Here is a 26,433-nt window from a genome sequence, read left to right as displayed (position 1 = left end):
CTGGTGCGAGAAGTGCGTGTGTTGACGGGCGTCGGGCTGGCCCGGCACCGGATTGTATAGAAATGCCCTAAGGATATGCTAAGTAGTGTCATCTCTTACATATCATTCAAATCCTTTTATCCCCATCATGGGGACAAAAATTATGGAGACAACAGGAATACAGGTCATGGTGGTTTATAATGACTCACAGCAATAGAAGAAGTAAAGAGCTTCTATTGAGGTCTGTGACCCTCTCTGCCCGTGCTACTCTATATCATGTATGCTCTACTCGGACTAGCTTTTGCTGAAACAATTAAACGTACTTATCTGAAAAAAATAAGAGCGTGACGAAATCGAGCCTACCCACGTGTATAGATAAAAATATCGCCGAGTCAGCAGGCCGATAATTTCAAATAAATACATAGCAGTAAATAATTCAAGACTTGCAGTTATCTACGTTAGGCTTTAGAGATAACTATAGTCTAGGTTTTTTAAGACCACGATCTCTGAAATCTTCACATCTTCTTACAATCACCTGGTATACCTATGTACACAATCGTGTTGAGTGTGAACACATCCAAGCCACCATCAAAAAAGTACGGAACGTACAACATAAATAAGTAGCTACTATTTATAAAGTATTTGGCGCTATCTTTTCTGTTTTGATGGTTTGTCAAGATATGTTCATTTGATTGATTGATACAAAACTAATTAAATATATTGAAAATAGGTAATTGTACATTAAAATATGTCCTAAATTACTGTCCAAACGCGACATGGTACCCAGAATGCTGGCTGCATTTCCAGGATGTAAAAGAGATAGGACAGATCTGACCCGGTCAAGACAGGACTAAATAACCAAGTTCCATCAGTGGCCCCTCTGACTCATACTGCGATATACATTTGCCCAATCATCTTTATTTATTTATGATTAATATAGTTAATTATGCAATAGGCAGGTTTTTACCCAATTAACAGCCGTATGGGTATAAACTGATTTTTTGACGACTACGTCACATTCTTATTTTATACTTTATCTTCACAAGGTAATTACTAATCTAATCTTTACGCCGCAAATCGTTTTCTCTGATTATAGATAATTTAGGTGAGCACCAAATTCGACTCTGAAACTTTACACTAAACTGCGTTATTTCTACAGTACTATGGGAACGATCGTACGTGCTTCAAGTCCCGTCGCGTATTTTTGAAATTGTTTTTTAATGGGATTTTCCAAGATATTAGTATTAGTTATTATAGATATATTTATTTAATACTTTGTATTAACATTCAGGATGTATATTTAACTTAAGCCTACTTTATGCAAGTAATGTTACATCAACGGTAACCTCAGAGGTATTTTATGAGCAGGTGCTATTATGTATGTTTTTTTTGCCTATTAATATGTCTTGTAAGTTGTATGTAAAAATATAGGTACATATGAAGTAGAAGTTCTTACGCTTCTTACTTGCGTTTTGCAGAGCAGAAAGATTTTTATGTGCCGAATATGGCACAAAATCTTTCACACTCAGTTCCAACACTATCCATTCCATAGCCACCACGGCCGCAGCTAATGTACAATATTTGGCCTATTAGACCCTGAGCTCATTGATTTATTGGTTATGAATCACCCCCTCCCTCCCCTCGCCCCGCCATTACGGGCGTATCGCCCTGATAATGAATCTAGTTGTATTTTTGGCGGAACGTGTGATGGAAATATGAAGGCCTGGGGGTGAATTATGGCCGGGGTGAGACGCAAGATGATGGTTTTCACCCCCATAGGTGAATTATGGCGATATTGGAGGGTCCGGGTGGTGGAGATTGGCGCGTAAGATTTCGGTGACGATATGTGACGAATTTGGACAATCTAGTTTTGGGTAACTAAATAACGTCAAGGGGTTAAATTCCATTGACATTTATATGAAAATACGAAAGCTGTCACAGCAAAAAATACTTACCAAAATAGTGACTACTAAGACATCCCCTTTTGGTGCCGCATCTCAATTTGCTGCAAATTCCAATTCCATTTGATTAAAAACACACACATGAATAAATCAATGAAGGCATCGAATAAGTGACCGTAACTTTAATTTGACATGTCTAGTTACGTTGTTATCATTTTCAATCATGTAAACCTATAGGTAACCAAAAGCGCACGTGAGGTAGTCATACTCGTTCTTATTAAGGTAGTAAGTAAGGTTTGAGCCTTTGTTGATTTAATATGATTTGATTTGCTACTGCCTCAAAATACAACTACTTTATGCTCGTATAACTATTTGAAGCAGCATTTGACTTTTTGCAAGTTACTCTTATATGAAATGGTGTTTCAATATCTGTCAGTCAATAAAAATGATTGGCATCCATCTGAAGTCCGCGATGGCCGACGCTCGCAACGGCGATCTGAAAGATTTCTTTGTAATGAATTTTAGAACATACGAAACCTGATACTGCCTCAAAATAATCTAATTCTTGCCACTATTACAGCAGCACTTTGCTTAACTTAACTCTTACGAAACAGTATTTCGATACCTCAGGCCGACACTCAACAGGAGTAACGTCGCAACTGCGATCTGAAAGATTTTTGTAATGACTTTTAGAATATACAAATCACGAAACCTGATACTGCCTTAAAATAATGTAATTCTTGTCACTATTACAGCAGTACTTTTCATAACTTTACTCTTATAAAATGGTGTTTCAATATCTGTCAGTCAATAAACATGATTGGCATCCATCCGCCAAAGTCCGCGATGGCCGACGCTCAACAGGAACAACGCCGCAACTGCGATCTGACGGTTCACTCCGACGGCTGTGACGCGCGATACCATCGCTGACAATTGACGAAGGATCTGATCGACATCGGTGGTAGGGTCTGCATGAATCTGGAACGTTGTAGGACAAAATGAAACCTAGACAGATTAAAAATAACATGCCCCACAAAGAAAAACTTTTTCATAAGAAAGTTTGCCATAATGACGCCAAAAAAGCACGCACTGTTAAAAAGTTATCAGATCTCATTATTTAGAGCTAAGCTTTTGACTCTATAAGACCTAACTTCACAAACTCTTTACCTTAGTTAAAATAGCGACTTTTCTGTTTCAATGACGTCAACTTTTCGGTTTAATTGTTGTTTATTCATTAATAAAAACGGTCAACTGTCAACTTGTCCACAATAATGTGTTTGTTGATGACTCTATCAGATCCGGACATGTGTACAAAAAATGTATACTTACAAATCATTTGCGTCCACTCCATACTAAGCTATATTACTTGGTCACCCCAAGCAGATTGGTCTTGGCAAATGATTGACATACTGCGGGCGCGTTGCTTGAGCCGTACAGTTAGCAATGAACTCGATAATTCCTCTTATGTCTATAGCAATACGTCCCAGAATCGATCTTCCAACATTTGTTTGTGTTTTTTAAGGCAACTGTTCCCATATTGCTGCAAATGTGGAATTGAATGCATGACAGTCGTGTTACTGATAAGTGGATCAAGTGTCTTATTTCGTTATTTAAAAAACGTTTAAGTTACGTATTTTGGTGCGCTTTAGCAACAATAGTGACTGAGTTTCTTGCGCTGCTTTTTCTCAGCACTGGCCCATTTATTGTCCCGAAGCAGTGGTAGGGTGAATACATACTGGGATGTGTAAAAGTGCTTTGTATAAGCCTATTTGCAAAAATAAATGAATTTTATGAGTTTTCAGTTTTTAATACTTACAACATTTACAGTTGAAAACATAACCCTTCTTCTGGCGCAGTCGGGTAATAATGACTGACAAATAGCCATGAGTTTTCTTGCACAGCGTCTTCTTACTTAGCTCTAGCCTACCTACATTATTCTCCCGAAAGAGTAATAGGTTCATATTTGAAAACCATGGTGTTTGTTTCAGCCTGTAAAACATAATAACCTTAAATTCTAAGTTACAACGAACAATAGAAAAACAATGTTAAAGATTGTATGTAGATTTTCATAGAATTGATATAAATAGAGTGGAGGACAAATAATTAATTAACAAGTAAATTAATTTGCCGAATCGTGGTATCGTGTGGGCTTGAAATCTCGACCATAATATTTATCGTTACAAAGCTGTCAATGAGGGTTTTCGCGATTGAAAAATCCGCCAGATGGCAATACGTAGACGCGAGGTCCAAATGCTGCATGATTGGCGGATTTTGACATATCTGTCAATATCATGTCAAAAATAACCAATCATGCAGCATTTGGACCTCGCGTCTACGTATTGCCATCTGGCGGATTTTTCAATCGCGAAAACCCTCATTGGTTGAAATCACAAAAGAGATTTTTTTTCATGTAGAGTTAAAATCAAGTTTGGAGCATCGCCGCATCGGTTCATCGTCGTTTCAGCCAAATGACGTCCACTGCTGGACAAAGGCCTCCCCACGGTTTTCCATAATGAACGGTCCTGCGCTGCCCGCATCCAGGCTCTTCACCAGATCGTCGGTCCACCTAGTAGGAGGCCTGCCCACGCTACGTCTTCCAGCCCGTGGTCATCGGTTCATAATGGGCCATAATGTCTGAATTTATGAGTTTATGATGTCTGTCACGATAATAATGACATCATGATAGTGTACAGTCAGCTCCAAATAAATATTTTATCATACGTAATGATCAATAATTCATTATGATAACATAATTAATATCTTTAATGTCTGGAAATCAATCAAAAATTTGGATTGATATCAATAAGGCAATCCATTATTCGTTGTGATATTTCAACTCGTCACTAAGCACCCGGACATAAGGCTGTGTCCATAAACACATACCTATATTATCATCATCATCATTTCAGCCACAGGACGTCCACTACTCAACATAGGCCTCCCCCAATGATTTCCACATCGCCCGATTGGTAACGGCCTGTATCCAGCATCTGTTGCTTCCATGAGGTCGTCTGTCCACCTTGTGAGTAGACGGCTCACGATGCGTTTTCCGGTACGTGACCTCCACTCCAGAACCTTGCTACTCCATCGGCCGTCAGTTCTGCGTACTATGTGCCGTGCCCTTGCCTGTTTACGGATCTGCTCATTTCTGATTTGATCTCTTAAAGACACCTACATATAGGCTATTAATATACGAGTTCTCTACCAATACATAATAATAAAGATGTGTGGAAGCACAAATCTTAAGTCCGTCTAAATCAGTTCATTTTCATTTCCACCCTTATGCGTAAGGGAGAGGAGTTTTAAACCCGTAGTAAAATTCAAAAGTAAATAAAAAAGTAAATGTTTCTATTGCGATTAAGTAGTAAATTTTAATAGAGTTGGTCTGCCTTAGGCATTGCTCCGATTCTGATTTTTATTATGTACCTAAAAATTGAAATATGTGCCTGTTTGGTTAGCAATCTTCCAATGATTTGATAAAGTCATATCAATCAATTATGGTGATTAATAAAATCAGGCAGCAAGGTTGTGATCTTCAGTAATTACTACCCAACGACAGAATAACAAGTATTCTAAATATACATAACTCAAAGGTGACTGACTGACTGACATAGTGATCTATCAACGCGCAGCCCAAACCACTGGCAGGATCGGGCTAAAATTTGGCATGCAGGTAGATGTTATGACGTAGGCATCCGCTAAGAAAGGATTTTACGAAACTCCACCCCTAAGGGGGTAAAACGGGATCCACGCGTACGAAGTCGCGGGCGGCCGTTAGTTTATAATATTTTGTCAAAGAGAGTAGGTCCAGTAGGTCTCCTTGACAAAATAAAATTGCGAAAGCTTCAATGACCTGTCAGTTAGTTGGCAAAACTGATTACAACTAACTTGACGAAATCTATTTTCCTTTCATTTGCATATTTATTCTTTACATATTATCTAGAATAATCTATTTCGAAACTCAACAGTTCGTAATGGGAATCGACATGTCATTATATTAGAATAAATTGGTGGATTTGTTTGTCATTTAGTTAAAAACAATGAAGAAGGGAAATTACAAAGAGTAAACAGAATGTAACCTAATTAACGTGACGCTTGCGACTTCGTTTGCCTAAAACGTTATTACATAATCCAAAACAGCAATTGACACATGGTTAGAAAAGCTTTTATGTATGTCTTTGTCTATACAACATTAATACGTTTTAGGAAACATTGATTGATGTCGATTTCTGTCAACTATTCTGCACATCACGTGGAATCTGACAGTCATTCTTCGTCAAGGGCAGCGTTTCACCAAATTCAATACAAAACAAACTTGCAATTACCGCAGAATAAAAAGCACGTCAATTTATAAAAACATCAACGGAACAACGAGTCATGGTGCTATCATTTGAAAGTAGAAAACGATCGAATCGTAGAAGAAGATATAAATAGANATTAATTAACAAGTAAATTAATTTGCCGAATCGTGGTATCGTGTGGGCTTAAAATCTCGACCATAATATTTATCGTTACAAAGCTGTCAATGAGGGTTTTCGCGATTGAAAAATCCGCCAGATGGCAATACGTAGACGCGAGGTCCAAATGCTGCATGATTGGTTATTTTTGACATGACATTGACAGATATGTCAAAATCCACCAATCATGCAGCATTTGGACCTCACGTCTACGTATTGCCATCTGGCGGATTTTTCAATCGCGAAAACCCTCATTGGTTGAAATCACAAAATAATTATTTTCCATGCAGAGTTAGAATCAAATTCGGAGCGTCGCTGCATCAGTTCATCGTCGTTTCAGCCAAATGATGTACACTGCTGGACAAAGGTCTCCCCAAGGTTTTCTATAATGAACGGTCCTGCTCTGCCCGCATCCAGGCTCTTCACCAGATCGTCGGTCCACCTAGTAGGAGGCCTGCCCACGCTACGTCTTCCAGCCCGTGGTAATCGGTTCATAAAGGACCATAATGTCTGAATTTATGAGCCACCATAGTGATGTCTATCACGATAATAATGACATCAAGATAGTATAAAGTCAGCTCCGAATAAATATTTTTATCACACGTAATGATCAATATTCATTATGATAACATAATTAATCTCTTTAATGTCTGGAAATCAATCAAAAATTTGAATTGATATCATTAGGACAATCCATTATTCATCGTGATATTTCAACTCGTCACTAAGCACCCGGATATAAGGCTGTGTCATAAACACCTACATCATCATCATTAACATCATTTCAGCCACAGGACGTCCACTGCTGAACATAGGCCTCCCCCAATGATTTCGTCATCGCCCGGTTGGTAACGGCCTGTATCCAGCTTCTGTTACTTTGAGGTCGTCGGTCCACCTTATGAGTAGACGGCTCACGCTGCGTTTTCCGGTACGTGACCTCCACTCCAGAACCTTGCTACTCCATCGGCCGTCAGTTCTGCGTACTATGTGCCGTGCCCTTGCCCGTTTACGGATCTGCTCATTTCTGATTTGATCTCTTAAAGAAACACCTACAAACAGGCTAATAATATACGAGTTCATTACCAATACATAATAATAATTATGTGTGGAAGCACAATTCTTAAGTCCGTTTAAATCAGTTCATTTTCATTTCCACCCTTATGCGTAAGGGAGAGGAGTTTTGAACCCGTAGTAAAATTCAAAAGAAAACAAAGTTTCTATTGCGATTAAGTGATAATAGAGTTGGTCTGCCTTAGGCATTGCTTCGATTCTGATTTTTATTATGTAGTACCTACCTACAAATTGAAATATGTGCCTGTTTGGTTAGCAATCTTCCAATGATTTGATAAAGCCATATCAATCAATTATGGTGATTAATAAAATCAGGCAGCAAGGTAGTGATCTCTAGTAATTACTACCCAACGACAGAAGAACAAGTATTCTAAATATACATAATCAAAGGTGACTGACTGACTGACATAGTGATCTATCAACGCACAGCCCAAACCAACTGGCCGAAATTTGGCATGCAGGTAGATAGTTTGACGTAGGCATCCGCTAAGAAAGGATTTTACGAAACTCCAACCCTAAGGGGGTAAAACGGGATCCACGCGTATGAAGTCGCGGGCGGCCGCTACTTTATAATATTTTGTCAAAGAGGGTAGGTCCAGTAGGTCTCCTTGACAAAATAAAAATCCAAAAACTTAAATGAGACGTCAGTTAGTTGGCGAAACTGATTACGACTAACTTGACGAAACCTATTTTCCTTTTTTTTGTCGTCAGGGTAAACAATTTGGTAGCTTGACGTAAAAATCTGGTGATCTTAAATCCAAAAAAATCGTCTTAAGGGCTGACTCTACCTTTAAAAATGTTTCGAGCATTTAGTGCACTTTATGCCAATAACTTATGCTTTGTTCAACCACACCAACGCGTGCAGATCGCCTTCGCCGGTGCTATCCCGGTGCGATCATAGGGAAATGACAGATCGCGTGAACTGTCATGGGTCGCGCGACCTGTCATTGGCCTTTGATCGCTCCGGCGATGGCGATCTGCACGCGTTGGTGTGGTTGAGCTTTAAAGTTTTAATCAAAGCGTCTACCTATTATATTACCTGTTTCTATAATGTGTGCATACGTCTCAATATTAGGTTTAAGATAAATGTCGTCGAAATAGTCGATTGCCAATCAAGCAAGTAATTACATTATACCTATAGAATAATCTATTTTGAAACTCAACAGCCCGTGATGGGAATCGACATGTCATTACATTACAATTTTGTGGATATTTTGTCATTTAGTTAACAACGAAGAAGGGAAATCACAAAGAGTAAACAGAATGTAATCTAATTAACGTAAAAGATATTAACATAACTTTGAACGCCTGCGATTTCGTTTGCCTAAAACGTATTACATAACAAAAAGCAATACATAGGTACATGGTTAGAAAAAGATATTATGTATGTCTTTGTCTATCCAACAATAATACGTTTTAGGAAACATTGATTGATGTCGATTTCTGTCAACTATTCTGCACATCACGTGGAATCTGACAGTCATTCTTCGTCAAGGGCAGCGTTTCACCAAATTCAATACAAAACAAACTTGCAATTACCGCAGAATAAAAAGCACGTCAATTTATAAAAACATCAACGGAACAACGAGTCATCGTGCTATCATTTGAAAGTAGAAAACGATCGAATCGTAGAAGAAGATATAAATAGACAAACTATTCACAAGATCAATTTTCACGCGCACTAATTTTTAAAGTACCTACCTACGTAGAAAAAGTTTTTAAAGTACCATAGTAAAGGCGAAAATCAAGTCATCCACTGTCAAGTTGTAAAAAATGTGCAATAAAGGCGATTTTTTCGAAATTAGGAGAGTTTTATCGTTATAATATTGTGACGTGTCAAGTGAGCCATAACGGTCCACTTATAATTGCCTCACTTTTCTTGAGCTTACTATATATCTAGGCTTTATCAATCTATGCGTAAAATGTAAAAGTGAACAATCCACGCTTTCTCCGTGCACCGTTCACAACTAAAAAAACACTAAACAACAGAAGCTCCCTCGCGTCCATCTGACATTTGTCAATCATCCCCCCTAGCTGTCAGCTGTCAATGACAATTAATGGGCGGCCATTCAAAGTTTTATGTGCTTTATTACCTCGCTGTATGAGAAAATGATTAATGCAATCACTAATGCAAATCCGAACGAGCGAGGCACGCACTGGCTTTGTGTAGTTTTGTATGAGATTGATTTATTGATATTACAGACGTTTATGTTTGTTCAATAAAAGTTCTGGCTGTGGGCGGCGTGGCGAAATTGTAGAGTCGACTTTTGTGGACATTTTGTCGATCTATTAGTCAGCGTTGGACGTTTCGCAGATTTGAGAAATTCAGTTAATTGTTGTTATTGTTATATTTTTGAATATATATGGGATTTGGAAGGATTTCAATAAGTTTTAAAGGTAAAGTCAATTAGCTATTGAAGCTTCACTTCGGTTCTAGCCACTATGTTGAAGTTTCACTTCATAATGTAGAATTGGATTGGTAAAATACCTAAGATAATAATGCCAAAATTACAATTGCTGCTTTCGGGGACTGGTCAATCCAAGTTATTCAAATTTATGTATGCGAGTCATTTCTACTAGTATCTTAATATGTAAGTCTAGAAATTAGCACGTCACTACCTTGTTTAATATACCACGCAATCTTGTATACCCATTCTTATAAGATACACCATACAAGAATGCATGGTAAATTCAGTGAACTGNTTCGCAGATTTTAGAAATTCAGTTAATTGTTGTTATTGTTATATTTTTGGAGATATATGGGATTTGGAAAGATTTCAATAAGTTTTAAAGGTGAAGTCAATTAGCTATGAATCTTCACTTCGGTTCTAGCCAGTATGTTGAAGTTTCACTTCACAATGTAGAGTTGGATTGGTAAAATACCCAATCATGATAATATTGCAAAAATTACATCGAGTAAATCAAGCTAACATTTCAGGTATCAATCAAATACATGGCCCCAATCAGGGCTTAATCGCGAATAAGTACCTACGTAACTAATAAAAAAAAACCCTTAATAATTAATAAAAAAAATAACTTCATTCTCCTTAAGTTTGTGTTCGTCACGTAAACATTTCTCTCTACGGGATTCAAACCCACTATAGCAGGCGTTGCGGCGAGTCTACTTCTCAAACCGATTTGACTTCTGAATCTGATGCAATCAAAAATAAAGTGAAGTCATTTTAAATAATATAAGAATGTTATCTGAAAAATCTGGAAAGCGAAAATCTTAATGATTTACCATATTTCAATTAAAGATATTACAAAATTTTTGTTAAATTAACAATATGACAAAACACTTTTTGGTAACAGGAATGACGTAAGCGTTTTTGAGTGACGTCACGCGCTACCTTTCGCGACAATTACGCCCGAAAACCGCACACAAAACTGATTATAAATAATTAATATCGATACCCAAATATAGCGACTGGGTTGATCCATTTATGCGGCGGCGCAAGTTACAATAGTAGAGCGTTTATTTATTAAGTATTGAGTAGAAAACTATACCTATGTAGAAGACTTGAAAATCTTTATGTAAGACTATTATTTTTGGAAAGCATAATTTGGTATTCCGTCCGTAGGTACTTGAGAATAAAACTTTTTGACTTAAAACCTTAATTTTGAGAAAAAAATCAAATTCCTTCGATTAACTATTTAGCAACTTAAAACTGATTCAGTTCGAAATTCATCATTACAATTTACCTATTTACGCAATGCAAATTCACACTTACTACGTCTGAAATTTTGAAGCATAAGTGTTAGTAAGTACGAAGATATTGAGCTATCAGATCATCTCTACAAACCAGACGAGCAATGCTGTTCTGAATGCATTATTCATTTTAAAGCAGGACTAACCTTCTTTCTCTATGATCTCAACACACTTTTAAATCTTCTAAATATTAAATAACTCAAGGGTGACTGACTGACATAGTGATCTATCAACATACAACCCAAACCACTGCACAGATCGGGCTGAAATTTGGCTTGCAGGTAGATGTTATGACGTAGGCATCCGCTAAGAAAGTATTTTACGAAAGTCGCGGGCGGCCGCTAGTTTAAGAAATAAATCAGACGTTCATTGTAGTGAACTGGTTATTTCAATGCAATGAAAGTTTAATTAACTTACGCAATTACGCGGCACAGTGTAGTTTGGCCATATTTTACAAGTAACACGCCCTCGCTTATTCCTTGGACACGCGGCTCAAAGTCACAATTTCATTACGGCGGCCGTCAGCGTCGCGTCGCGTCACATCGCCGTCCGTCACTGTCGCCAGTCATTCACCTGTCAGTCTCCGGTGACAGTTCGTTAATTAGAGTTTAACATAACACGAGCGTTTGCGCCGCTCTTGTTTTGTTCTGCGAGTTTTTATGAGGGTTCTACAGTTGGAAATGTAGGGATATTGTGGTGCTTTATTCATGAAGGGAGTCGAGGAAAGGTATTATTAAACGTAAAATCTAAAGGTATAATGTAATTAAGAAGTAGGAACCACTCATTACAAAAATCGACAGATACATATTATGTCGAAAGAATTTAATTATGGGCCATCTCTTTAACTATCAAACTCGGAACGTCATCACAAGTCGTAACCTAGGAAAAAGCAACTTATTATATTAGTAATCTATGGTGATAATATTATTCTCGTATTTTTGTTGAAATCGTTGTACAAAAACGAAATGAATGTTGAAATGAACATGGCCTAAAAACTATTTTGAAAATGGAATATTGACCAAATTGAAGAATAATAAAACAAAAGATGATCGCATTTATCTTCATAAAGTAAATGAAAAAGTATTGTGGCCAGTTACTTCACAAAGTTTTGGATGCTGTTGCTGCCTCAACTGATGGTTCCATTGTACAGTCAACCTCACATAACTTTTGAAGCAAAATCGAACGTATTGTCACTATATTAAGAGCCACATTGTTTAGCTAGCTCAGCTGTCGTATATACCTACAATCAAGATATCATTTATCGAACACATGTAGGATACTTAACTCATACTTAATCCTGCGCCTCCATTGACAAAACATTAAAAACCAGCTGTAAACAATTACATATGGAAATTATAAAAATAAATTGTGTATCTTTTTTCGCTAAAAGCCGCTCCCGCAAACATGGCTCAACTATTTTAGTTTTAGTGATAAATTGTCGTATCCATGTAGACACTTGAGGGATTAGAGCTGCAGACGAGACACTAGGTAGAAACACGAGGTTCTTTTCTAAATACCGATGATTCATAGCACAGAAACAAAACAAAAGTTAGATATTACTTTTTTTTTTATCTTTTTTTAGATTATTAAAAAAATTAAGAATGTAGAATTGTTTGGAATTACAATTATTTTATTTTATTACCTTTGCTTGAATGCAAACTGAGAAATTTAGTTAAATTAAACTGAGCAACCGAAAATATGATTCAGTACTTTGAAGGATACTGCAAGCTGATTGAGCTTTATATTAGATGACTATAATAGCTCGTATAATTTGACACCAAGTTTGTGACCTCAATTACAAACTAGTTGATAAAATATCGTTTTCTGCATAGCTCTATATTGTTTTAAACATTCATGGTCACTAACAAAATAATAATTTTTGACGGGATTGTTACCATGTATGTACGTAACAATCCCGTCAATAATAATTATTCAGTTTTAGCTCCTTAATGGTTTTAATAATTTTCATTAGAATAAACTTCATTAATTAACGAGCTCTCACAAAATGACTACTTTATGATGATGCTCACACATTCCACTCTACCTCCATAATCTTTGCCCAATGTTTGTTCTTGCGCGCCGCTGTGTGCGTGCGCCGTGCACACATGCGCGCGCGCCGCCGTGACGAGCCTTGACAGACATAAATCAATTGTCAAAACCAGCAGTTCACTAATCTCGTGAGACTAATGGTCTGTGACGAGAGAAATGTGGACACGCCGTTTCATATTTTAGCGCCCAAATGACTATGACGCCGGATTCTGTAATTTCCACCCGTTATTTTTGTCTATGAAACATATTTGATGGGGACCGTGTTTTATGGCGCAATTATATGTCTGTGAAACCCTGAATCCATCAATCGGATGCTTTGATTTTGTTCCGAGGACGTTCGCACCCAATTTAAATTTGAGTTTTATTTAAAGACAACTTTCTATAGTTTATGAGGAATATTTTTGTTGGAGGTGAGTTCATAAACTCTAGATGAAGAGCTGTTTCCTTGAGGCCTCAGCCTCGAACTTAGCGGGCAGCGGGGCGGCGGCGGCGGCGGCGCGGGAGCGGCAGGATCTTATGCGTAAAATCAAATAGACCGGTTCTCGAAAACAGCGGCGCGGCAGCGGGGCGGCAGCGGGCAACGAGCGGGCAGCGGCGAGGGAGCGGGCAACGAGCGGGCAGCGCACTCCTTCTTTTGCCTACAATAAATCGAGCGTTAGGAATAAATTTGAATCGAAATAAAATTGTCGCCGTTGTTCAGACATTTCGTTTGCGAATAAAAACAAATATCTCGACAACACAACCCCGAACACAACACTTCGCCGCTAAAGCGCCGCGCGAGCTGCCCGCTTGTTTCGAGAACGGGTCTGCGTTGCCCGCCCCGCTCCCGCGCCGCCGCCGCTCCCGCCCCGCTGCCCGCTAAGTTCGAGGCTGAGGCCTGATAGAGTTTGGTGTCAGACCTCACGCTGTGGGAGGTATTGCTATGCTGGATCCGACGACTCTATCTATTCTGCACGATATACATCATTGGTGACATCATGAGTCACAGGGATATTTCATAAAGACGTTAAACATTATTTTCTGCTCATTAAAGGCCTAGTTTTTGTTGTACTATCATCATCATCATCTAGCCATAGGACGTCCACTGCTGAACATAGGCCTCCCCCAATGCTTTCCATGTTGCCCGGCCTGCGTCCAGCGCCTGTTGTTGTGTGTTTTGTTGTATGGCCCAATAATATTGATTAATCACTCATAGGTATCCCATTTGATACTTTTTGTCCCATCCATACTAAGTACATACCACCCCACTTAAGGGAGGCCGGGCCTAAGTGGCGTGACGTCTGCAAGCGTCGCCTGCGCCTGCGCACTTGAAGAATGATCAGTAGTTTCTTAGCTTCTATCATAACAATAGAGCTATAGCTTGGCATATTTAACCGACCTCAGAAAAGGACCTACTCCTTTCTTACTCTCAGTACTCAAATAAGGCCTAAAATTAGGAAATAATAAGTTTGACTTCAACCTGTTAATCAAGAAACATGTATGATACAAAATTAAGTAAGACATTAGTGGTTGTTTGAATATGTATCTATTAATCATTACTACAATCTCCAACCCGCCTGCCAAGCGTGTGTATTATGGCAAAACCCTCCACTTTAGTGGAGGAGGCTCATAGTCCAGCAGTGGGCTGTAAAGAGCTGTTAATGATGATGATTATGAATCACTAACTAATACCATAGTAAAAGCAAAAGTACTGAAATAAGTGGATCAGAAATTTTCTGTTGAAGTAGAGTCTTTATTTATAATGAAACCTGAGAAACAAATACTAGAATTTAGTATTTTGACCATGTAGAGTCTACTGCGCTAATATTTGTTGGGGATGCGCCGGCGCACCGCGCGTGGGAGCCGCGCGATTAACGATTGATGCCATGTGCTGGCAGCCCTAATCCAGATACAGCAGATATTAACTTTTATGACGGAAAAATTGCTTTGTGACGCCGTCAACTTGTTGAGCACTTGACGGTCTACATCAGGCCTTAAAACCACGATCTTTGAATGATAAACATGGCCTTCTTTAGTTGGGTTTTTTGGCGGTCAAGCTGTAGATCCTGGCTACACAGGAGTTGCAGCGGTGGGAACAAGATGTGGGAATAGTCCTTGACTAATATAACGGCCCAGTAGCGAATTTCTTTGACGTCTGAACGAAAGCGAAACGTGTCCGTAATAACGAGCGTAACGTACGCACAACTATATGCGTACGCGCCGATGCGTTATGCAATGTTAAAACATTTTGAAATTTCGCATTATGTTCCTAATAACTACTTTTTGGCACGCGCTATTTAGCAATAATTGACGTTTAACAGAAACCTAAAGTGTTATAAAATTGCTTAAATAAAGCAGTAAGTAAAATACTTATATCGTGAATTCGGCAAACATTAATTTGTACCTACTTTGACCTAATGGATGCTAAGCTGAGTCTATTATGCAAAAATTTTGTATTTACGTAATCACCTTCCATCTTTTATTGCACACAAGTAAGTAATATTGATGGACACTTGACAGTCTTTACTTTCCACCGACCTTGGCGTCGCAAAACAAAACACAAGCGCATTCGCTTCGTTCGCCGGCACTTAATCGATTGAAAACCTACTCTCGTTTCCTGGCGGTCACCTGGTGGGGTAAAGTGGACCTTATGCGATGGTGATAAGGCGGTGTTGTTGGCGGTGACCCCTGAAATATGAGTGGAGCAGTCGCCGTGAACAGTGATTGATGTGTGCTGACTGACGTGTGCACGAAGGCGGGGTGGCGAGGGTGGTGCAAGTTGCAAGCGAATTTCAGTCTTATTTTTACATTAATCCTTAAATTTTAATGACAAAATTGTAAGCGCATTCTCATGAGACCATAGGTTACTTAATACTTACTTGATGATACCACTTGTTTTTATAATAAATGTAAGTAAGTACTCTACATGCCTATCACTGCATTTGGATGTGTGTTAAAGGGTTTTTTTTTCTTTGGAAACAGAACTAAAAAGTAGAGAAAGCTCTTAATTTTAAATACTTCAGTTAAAAATCATTATTATTCCTGTTTGATTGAAACTAGACGTATCACTTTAAATCTGTCACCACATTTTATCAACTTTTAGGAAAACACAATGTCTTAACTAAAACTTGAAATTCCATATTTTGCCTAGATCATAGCTTTAGACTTTGTGTTTTTGAAAGTATTAATAGATATGCAATATAGACTGCAAACTTGTAACTTGCACCAAAACCGAATAGAGTTTGTTCTCTAACGCAAGCACAAATAGTGGCCAGTTTCGGTTTACAAATCCACCGTGGTTATTAAAATTTGGGGGATGAACACTCTGGTTAATTGACTTCCAAATCTTGATAAATGTGTACCGGGTGATCGATTTTAGAAAAAATATTGTCTCGTCATCTGGACATTTTAAAATGGTGGCGCGGAAACATCTGGCTTTAAGAGCTACATATTTGGGTTTTCGAGAACAGTCGATAGCATATTTTATTAGACTGTAGATTTTTATTTTTTCAGCATAACTTTCATTTTCTGTTTTTTCATCCTTTTATAGCCTTTAACCCTTTCAAAAAGGTCGTCTACAATCTATGTATGCCTACCAAATCAAATGGTCTAACACAATTTCAAGCTGCAAATAATTGTGATGTTAATCAAAATTGGCAGCGCAATAGTGTACAACTGTGTAAGTTCATCATATTTTAGATTTTGGCGAAAGGAGATATATATTGGCCAAAAAGTACGAGCTCCTGTTTTTTATACAGCCACTGTGAACTATTTCTTGAGGTAGTAGATCCATTGGGCTAGAACTTGAGACTTACCTGCCAAAATGTGGTCTTCTCACGAAACTGCCTAAAACTTTCTTATTTTCAACGAACTAAAATTTGCAAGTTAAAAATAACAAAACTACATAAAACTAATCTACACTTTGCTCTTTACTCCTTTACTAATGTTAACCTTACACAAACCAACTCGCATGAAAGGTGGATTTCTAACTCGCAAACTATTCTAAACTCTATTACTAGTGCGATAAGATCAGTTATATTCTGCTGACTCACCATTAGATTAACCGGGCCCTCTCTTCGCCCGTCAGCCATCAGTCACTCGTTGACAGGCACACGACTGCTCAATTACATTCATAGTATAACTTGTAGAAGATATAATAAGGTGCATATTTGGAAAATCTGAGCGATAGAGAAGTCATATCGTTGAATATTTAAGTGATTTACAATTACATTTGAAAATCAATTGTCTAAGACCACCAGAGGCTTTTCATTGATATTATTAATATTATTTTCTATTGTGTAGGCTCTGGAAAACTTACTACAGTTTTGTTAAACTGCTTTGCACCTTCTTACTTTAACCATAACTATAACAATAACCGGTGCTTTTTGTATGGAGTTTGACAGACTTTTGACGTTTGTTAAATTAAGATGGTGCACGTAGGCCTTATGTTACAGTGTGTCAGACTCTGTTCGCAACATGAAATCAAAACCTAAATAGTATTTCTTACTTTTTGTGTCCACCTGGAATCGAACCAAGGCCTTACGGATCGGTTGAACAATCTAGAATCTTGCAAATCACAGAGCAAACTGTTTTATAAAATGTAAATTTTAATGAATACAACATACTTACCTTTTTATAAAGGTGATTTACTTGTACCTACTTGTACTAGTTTAAACCATGTTGCGTCGCATCTACCTATATTCCTGCTTAATTATAAAACTATAAAACATATTTCTTCTTGATACAAAACACTCAATTGATATAACAATCCGTTGCTGAGAGCAGTAAAATATAAAGCTTGTAATAACCAACGCTCGTTTCATATGATATACCACTCTAACCTGTATTACTATACCATCAAAAACCATAAATTACTAACCAGTGACCCTCTTTTCGCGTGTCCGTCACCTGTCCCTGTCAGTCACCCTTTGATAGTCGCTCGGTCTACTATAGTATTGTAAACAAAATTCGACCTTCAGACGGAGCCGTAAAGGTTTCGGTAAAAATAGCCACCCTTATTTGGCAATAATCGATAAAACGTTCATTAACGGTATCTGTAATAAAAATGGAAATGCGATATTAACTTCGTCTGTCTGTTTAATACGCCAAAGCTACTGAACTTATTTTAATCTAAATATTTATAACTCAAAGGTGACTAACTGACTGACTGACTGACTGACAGTGATCTATCAACGCACAGCCCAAACCACTGGACGGATTTGGCTGAAATTTGGCAGGCAAGTAGAGGCTATCACGTAGGCATCCGCTAAGAAAGGATTTTACGAAACTCCACCCCTAAGGTGGTAAAACGGGATCCACGCGTACGAAGTCGCGGGCGGGCGCTAGTAAAGATATAATTATGTTGGACCTAGGTGAATAACTTCTAGGTTACTTGTCGATAAGTTCTGGTACACACACAGCCTTGAACTCTTGTTCCTTGACTCGATCCTTGACGTGGTCAGTTTTAAAAAATATCTATGCTGAATCGTGTATATGATGGGGTGTTAGTAGGGAAGTTAAAACTAAACTCATTAATACAAATATTTCTTTTTTAGTTGTTCGAAGTCAAAATAATGGCAATCAGTATGTTTTATCACAATTCTATTTTTATTTATACACCTAGACTGCACATGAAATCCAGCTATTCAGTAAAAAAGGCACAGTGTCAGCTATCAAATGCCTTTCGCATAAATTAATATGCATCTCCATGCCCATTCAACAATTCAACGTATTTACATCCAAAATAGTCGATTCTATTTTTATTTTGAAATAGGGAAAAAAGGGGAAGCGAAATATAACAATGTGAACCTGATCGTGATACATAAGAGAATGGGGCAGAAGGCTTGCTCTGGGCGAAAGGCTGAAACAATCCTGGTGTCTGAGCAATTGCCACCTACGAACCCCATCCAGATACTATTTCAGATACAGCAAAAGTGTCAACAATATACATACTGATTTTGCCACATTGTTTAAATTTTTTACCGGAAGAAGAGAGTTAAATTTGTCACTAATAATTTCAAATAGAACCGCTCTACTTCTTCATTTTCTATTCTGTAAATTCATGAAACATTGGGAAAAAATATATTAAGTTTTTTGTAAATGTGTTATAAAATTATTTATTGGAAAAATTAATTATGTACTAGAGTATAAACTAGACTAAGAAAAAATGTAGAGCAGTGGGTTGTTGTTGTGGTCGTCGTTTCAGCCAATGGTAATCCACTGCTGGACGTTAACTTCCCTCACAAGACACATTTTCATCTCGATGTGCTTTTTCTTAACACAAAATACCATAACATGCTTTGAGCTTAACGCTAAGCTCATACAGCTTGTACGTTTACTTTACACTCATCAGCGGGGCTTCTGTACCACCTTACACTATTCGCGGGCACTCGTCAACTCTGTCAACGTCCATTTTATCAATCACCAGCCGGCGATTTGCTACCATTTGTTTTTAGATACCCGTAAATAAAACCTCTCCAAATGATAAACCAGTGGCAGATAACATTCAAGCATTTTAAAGGACATAGTTTTGATTTTAGGGAGTTTAGACTAGCTGTTTATTTTTCTATTGTTTTGTAATTTGACCATTATGTATATGAGCTTCTTAGAGGTGAGACATCTTTAATTTGTCTCAAATGTAGGCATATGTCACGCATACGTTTACGCTACCTCTACAGTTTTTATCTAAACATTATAAAATCTCGCAGGTTCATCGCAAACGTCATTAAACTCGTTTTCATCATCATCATCATTTCAGCCATAGGACGTCCACTGCTGAACATAGGCCTCCCCCAATGACTTCCACATCGCACGGTTGGTAGCGGCCTGCATCCAGCGCCTTTTTGCTACCTTTATCAGGTCGTCGCTCTACCTTGTGGGTGGACGTCCCACGCTGCGTTTTCCGGTACGCGGCCTCCACTCCAGAACCTTGCTGCCCCATCGGCGTTCAGTTCTGCGTACTATGTGCCCTGCCCATTGCCACTTCATCTTGCTAATCCGTCGGGCTAACTCTAACTCGCTTTATTCATCATTATTGTAAAATCCAAGTGACCATCTAAAACAAAATCCTTCTTTCATTTTGAAAGGTGTGCACTTACCTCATCTCTTCATCCAAAAAAACATAAATCATTTCATTCGAGATAGTATTAGAGCTAGTCTGTGTTCAAGCTGTCAAATTACTGTCACTCCTGCGCAGCCTCGCTTCACTATCGCTATTATCCATCAACTCGTCGATAACTGTATCGAGCTGTCAATGTCACATCGCAACCATGTGTATAGAGGATAAAATATATGTAGATAAAACTCATATCGTTTGCACATATAAAATAATCACTACCTAAATGAACCTTTTACTGCGTCGATAAGATATAATACTGATACTGATTTAATTCTACTATAACGGCCTGTAACATTTCCAAAATAAATGCAAACAAAAACTGAAAGCATTCCCCAATGATATAACCAATAATCATACACTGGTTTTGATTGAAAATTCTACTCATAGAATCTTTATTGCTATCACAATTAGTAAGACAGAACGAGAGATAAATATTCGACAGTGCCATCATGTAAAGTTTCTTACATTTAGAATTTTTTGTCTCTATTTTTCCTAGGTTGTATTTAGTTATTTTATTTTTATTTTATTTGTTTAACGATGTTTCGACTCCTATTCTATGTTCCTCTTTCCTTTCAACACGTAAATTGTAAGAAGGTCACAAGTTTGGTATACTCAATGACCGCGATAGAAGACATGCAATTAAGAATTGAGTATTGAGTATTGGCACTCTACCTGTCCTGTCTGCTTCAAGATTTGACTTCAAATCCTAATGACTCGACATTAGTATTAAGATCATGACCCTACCTTAAATTACAATATTATTATTATTCAAAAAACCATTACAATTTAGAAAATTAAATATGGTCCGTTACAACCTTTTGCTCACCTATTCCTTGCACAGTGGTTCTTAAACGTTTTAATGTTACCTCTATATGTTTAATCAAACACATTCAAATCCAATCACTTACAAAAACATCTCGATTCATTCTCACACAATCCTCACTCGAGAACTCATGGTTGTTTACATTTCTCTGACAACTGATCGACCAAGAGCTCTCCTGAATGATAAAATCAGGTGCGTCTGCTCGTCACCGGCTGTCACTCAAACTGACGTGCGCTGTCATCCGATTTGACGCTGTCAATGCGCGTTGACAGCCGCGCGGGACGGCACACGTTGACACGTTATTTGTGTAGTCTGTTTTGGAGATAAATTGGGAATGAATGTGATGTGCTTGTTTTGTAACGTATTTTGCGATAATTGATAGAAATACGTGAGTGTTCAAACACCTGTTCGACATTTTGGCTCTAATTTTTAACAGACTACCCAATTCATTGGAGGCAGTTAGGCATAGATACTCGTACATCCAACAGAGAATAGAAACTGGGTCTTTTACTATCACTGCCACTGTGCCATAGGACATAGGACCCTTCATAAGAAAATAAACATACGAGAAATTCCACAATTCGCAGAGGTGGTTGCTCGCACATGGCTTTTCTTAAACTCTACTTTGAAAATTGATTTGAAAATTCAACCACCGATACAATTCAGCGAATAGAGCTCTCACTTTAAAAGAATACATTCAACAAGCTTTGCTCTTCAATCTTAACCCTGCAAAACCTTCTATAAGCACTCATGCAACCCGCCAACATCGCGTAGATTGATAGACGCGAATATATCTAGACCGGGCCTCCCCGGCCCCACTTGAGGAAGTGCGTCCGTCCGTCATCCGTCATCGTCAAGCGTGCACAGAGGGTCGGACTCTGGACAAAAGGTGCCAGTTTTTGTGCGTCATGATAGGGTTGGTGTGATAGGGCAGGTTTAAAGTGATTTTTGAGTGCATAAGGTTCGTTGGTAGTGTGCAGTTTTAAGGATGTTTAGTTTTCTTAAATAAGACAAAAATTTAAAGAGTCGAAAAAGGACTCACTATACCATTTAAAATTTAAATGTATTCGCAAACTAAACTGTAAAACAATAAATGTAACGTCTGATGTTCTGTTGACTGTATATTGATTTATTTTTACCTGTAAATAAATTTTATAAAAATATCAACGCATCCGTGTAACAATTTGGTTACAATGTGAGTTTATTTGAACTGAGCCAAAGCAATTAACTACAAAAGTAATTTTATCTGCGGCATCCATGATACAATAAATAAAATTGGCAACAATAATCGAAAACTGTCACTTTTTATCACAGCCATAAATCTAACAAAATAATAACCTAACTGCAAATTTACGTGGACCGCACAATTTGCACGCGAAATCGCATAAACCATTGATTAATGACGTTGTCACTCTCACCCGTTTTTTTTGCGCGGTCTTTTGTCCGAGATGCACACTTCGCACCACTGTGCAGCATAATGGACACATGTCCCGTCATCCATCAGAGCGACAGATGCCGTGGAGTGGCCGGCATTTGTTTCGCGAAGAGTTATAGCTCGAGGCGCTCGATTTCAATATAGCTCGCACAGTGGTACCGATAACTTTCAGTTGGAACTTGGAATGATTTATTCGGTTAGAGTTTTAAAATAGTAGAGTTGGGAACTGTAATGGTAGTTGCAGTTTGATGGCGACCTTGTCACAGTGGGTGGATATTGCGATTTTCAGAAACCTGTTCCTTGACATTTTGACCCAGTGGTTCAGGCGTAGGAAGATTTTGAGTATTTATTACCTATTGTGGGCAGTCATATTTATGTTGTGAATCAATCCTTTCGAAATAAAAGTTTAATTTATGAATTAAGAATTTTAATTACCTAGTTAATTCCATTACATTTGTTTTGTTTCTATTATGAATGATTTCTACTACTATATTAACTAGTAGTAATTACCATAAACTTGTTTTAGGTAAGGTTATTAAGGCCATTCATAAAAATAATTCCCTAAATTACGTAGCACATGTTAGTTTAATCTAACACCGCTTGTTAATTGAGGCCGAAAGCGACAATAAATTAACAATAATCGGCTGTAACGCAATATTACAAAGATACGTTAGTGTCATTATAACTAATACGAATGGATAAACATGTCGGTCTGTGGATGACTCACAATGTTAGTGTTGTCCAAAACAAACAGGCGGTGACGTTTTTAAATTAACGTCATTATACCAAATGCCATCTCTACTTACGTAATGGTACATGCATATTTCGGAATTAATGATAGTTTATAACTGTACACCTAATGATTAAGCGTCAGCTCCAATCAAAATTAACTGATTGTCATTAGTTAAATTTTGAAATATACGAGAAACCGACAAGTGCATGCCATTCATCAACACTAGTATTACGACCATTGAGTAATTATGAATATCGTAATCTTAATTACTCTAGAAATTATTTTCTAATGTTTGTATTTTGTTTCCATGTTTAGTACATTGCACACTTGCATAAAGTTTAATCTGCCATTAAGACTTTTATGGACAAAAACATGTCTTGCGAAAAGATAGAGCGTTTACTTACTTACATTATGTAATTCAGTTCTTACTCAGTTGGTGTCAATATATTCAATAATTTTAATTTGATCCTTCAGTCATTAATATCAACTAAATCAGTAGATTACCCCATTCACCTTTACCCTCAAACGCTCCAGAGTCAAGCACCTAAAAAATCCATTCCATAAACGGCGTCTTAACCTGCGAATCCGTAAGAATAACGCGTTGTTTTTTACCCGAGTTAACCCTCCAGCGACAAATGACAGGCCGTCGCTCGCCATCCATCTGCTTATTACCGACCTCAAGTAAATCATTTATTGCTCGCTCCAAATCTGGCTATTTACTGAACGAGCGGGTCGAACGCCATCGCTCAGCCGAGTGGCCCATTGTACCCCGTGAACTTTGGAAGGTTGTTGCAATTGTTTCTAAGTGGGATAAAGTGATATTATACAGTTATCAGTCAAGGTGTTTGGTTATAAATTGCCTGCTTGATGGTTAGTTGTAGGTACCTTGTGGTGGATAGTACGCCTCGATAAGCAGTGTGATATTGTCATATTTTGACGTAAGTTAAGTAGGTAATTAATTTAACAGGTTGGGCGCCATGTGGCTCACCGGTGAGCCTCAAACAATACAATTTCTATGGTATCTAGTGTCCTGGCAGCCAACAACTTAAATACAATATGTTGGTGTCATTTCGGACTGACAATCGGGGGCTTTTCATAAAAATTATTAGTGTTCAAAAAAATTCTTACATTTACATTCAAATCAAGCTATCTCAACTTCAAGAACCCCAAAATTATAAAGACAATACCCACGCCGATCCCCCGGGCCTACAATTACTTATTAATAACCAAAATATACGACTCCAAAAACACAGACGTAATTAAAACAAAACATGGCCGCCAGTCGTAAAAACATGATAAACAGCCCATAAATCAAACTATCCATCTCGCCCCACCATAAATCCTTGGGAATGGCACTCGGGGGGTGGGGGAGGGGGGCGTATCATTAATTTGATGAAATAAAACAAAACGTCATTTTAATTAGTGACCATTATTAGATGCGGATGACAGACAGCGGGCGCGGGGTTGGGTTAGGGAGGTGGAAACACACGAACTTGAATTTCAGTTGTGTTAATGTTTGTCCCTCATTATGCAAAAGTCAATTATTATTAAAGGTGATAATGCGTTTAATAACATATTGTTTTAGCTCTACATACAAAATAAACAATATTTCTACTATTTGCTATCATTGCCTTATTTTGTAATCTTTCGCTGAAAAAAATACTTGGTTTTTTTAACACATTTTTTTCTTTACAATCTTGTTAAAGAGCTTACTGCTTTTGAATGATTATTGTAGAATTTATTATCGTATAATACACGATATTGATATTTATATGTATACTGAAATCATTATAACAGTTGAAACTTAATGTATTAGTATAAGATTTTAAATTAAAAGACAGTTGAATGATGGAGTCCGCTATCTAATAAAACCATTGCAGCCATGATATAAAGAGAAAATAATTTAGCATAAAAGCATTATTACGACGAATTACAACCGCTGCTCTTGTGTAATAAATTAAAAATACCTGAGGATTATTCATCATTCATAAAAGAAAATCATTCGGCCATTCTGTAATCAGTGAAGCGCTAACAATATCGATGTTTCGATTGGCTAGGTGTCGATAAAAAAACGCTTCTGCCACTCAATGTCCGACTCAAAAGCAGGACCACCAGTTGTTAACTTCCAAACCACTGTGTTAATGATATTATTTATGATACGCGATTTCTTATATTTATTACTGATGTAATTCACAAACGCTATCAATAAATTACCGTGCAAAATAATGTTTTAAACGGCCAATGAGTTCACGTTTTCACTGATTTGACGTCAGTACCTCACCCTTAGCTAAAAATAAATAGTAATCAACAAATAAAATTCTTTTAAATGTCTTAAATCTTAGTCTAAAATTATATCTGTCACGGTTCTTTTTTGGAATATTTAACAGTCATGCGAGTATTAGGCTGAGTTGCTCCTTCTTACTTTAACCGTAACTATAACAATAACCGGTGTTTTTTGCACGGAGTTTGAGAAATTTTTGACGGTTGTTAAAGTTAAAGTAAGATGGTGCAACCCAGCCTTATTGTTGTCAATCAACTAAGCATATTTTATCGATTACTTAACAACAGCTTATTTGGAGGTGTTAATAAATACGTGAACACGGCGTCTCTCGAGTCAATACGATAGTTTGGCAACTCCGAAGATTTATCTTGTTTGTAACGTCTGCCTACATCACTATCCCACATGTATGGTAATGTCAGCGACCGATTTTCGGCGATTTTTTTATAATTTATTGACGTGTGATCTCATAATTTATACTAACTGGCTAAGATTATGAAAGAAAACCTTTGAATTTTCTTAAGAAATTCAAAATTAATGGAAACGTTACATACTTAGCATGCACTATGTAATTTTGATAGTTATTATATTTTTGCAATAGTAAATAATAAATGACAGGAGATTAATTTTAAAAATTCAACTAAACTCATATTTGGTGAAAGTCAAAGAAGTCCCACATATTTTCATAGAATGGTTTAAAAGCGTTAATTTGGACTTTCTTCATAATTCTGTGAAATCACTTTAAACTTTATACCTACTTCTAATTAATAAAAAATGACAAACAAACAGCTAAGAGCTTTAGAAAGACCAAATTGCAAAAAAGACACATCTTATAAAATACAAGCCATTCTGCGTAGATACAAATAAACAATAAAAGTAAATCCAATCAGTACTCTTAATTA

This window comes from Ostrinia furnacalis, unplaced genomic scaffold (assembly GCF_004193835.3).
Source record: "Ostrinia furnacalis isolate ACB-3 unplaced genomic scaffold, ASM419383v2 OfSCF1067, whole genome shotgun sequence".
Taxonomy (NCBI): domain Eukaryota; kingdom Metazoa; phylum Arthropoda; class Insecta; order Lepidoptera; family Crambidae; genus Ostrinia; species Ostrinia furnacalis.
This window is presented reverse-complemented; position numbering follows the sequence as displayed.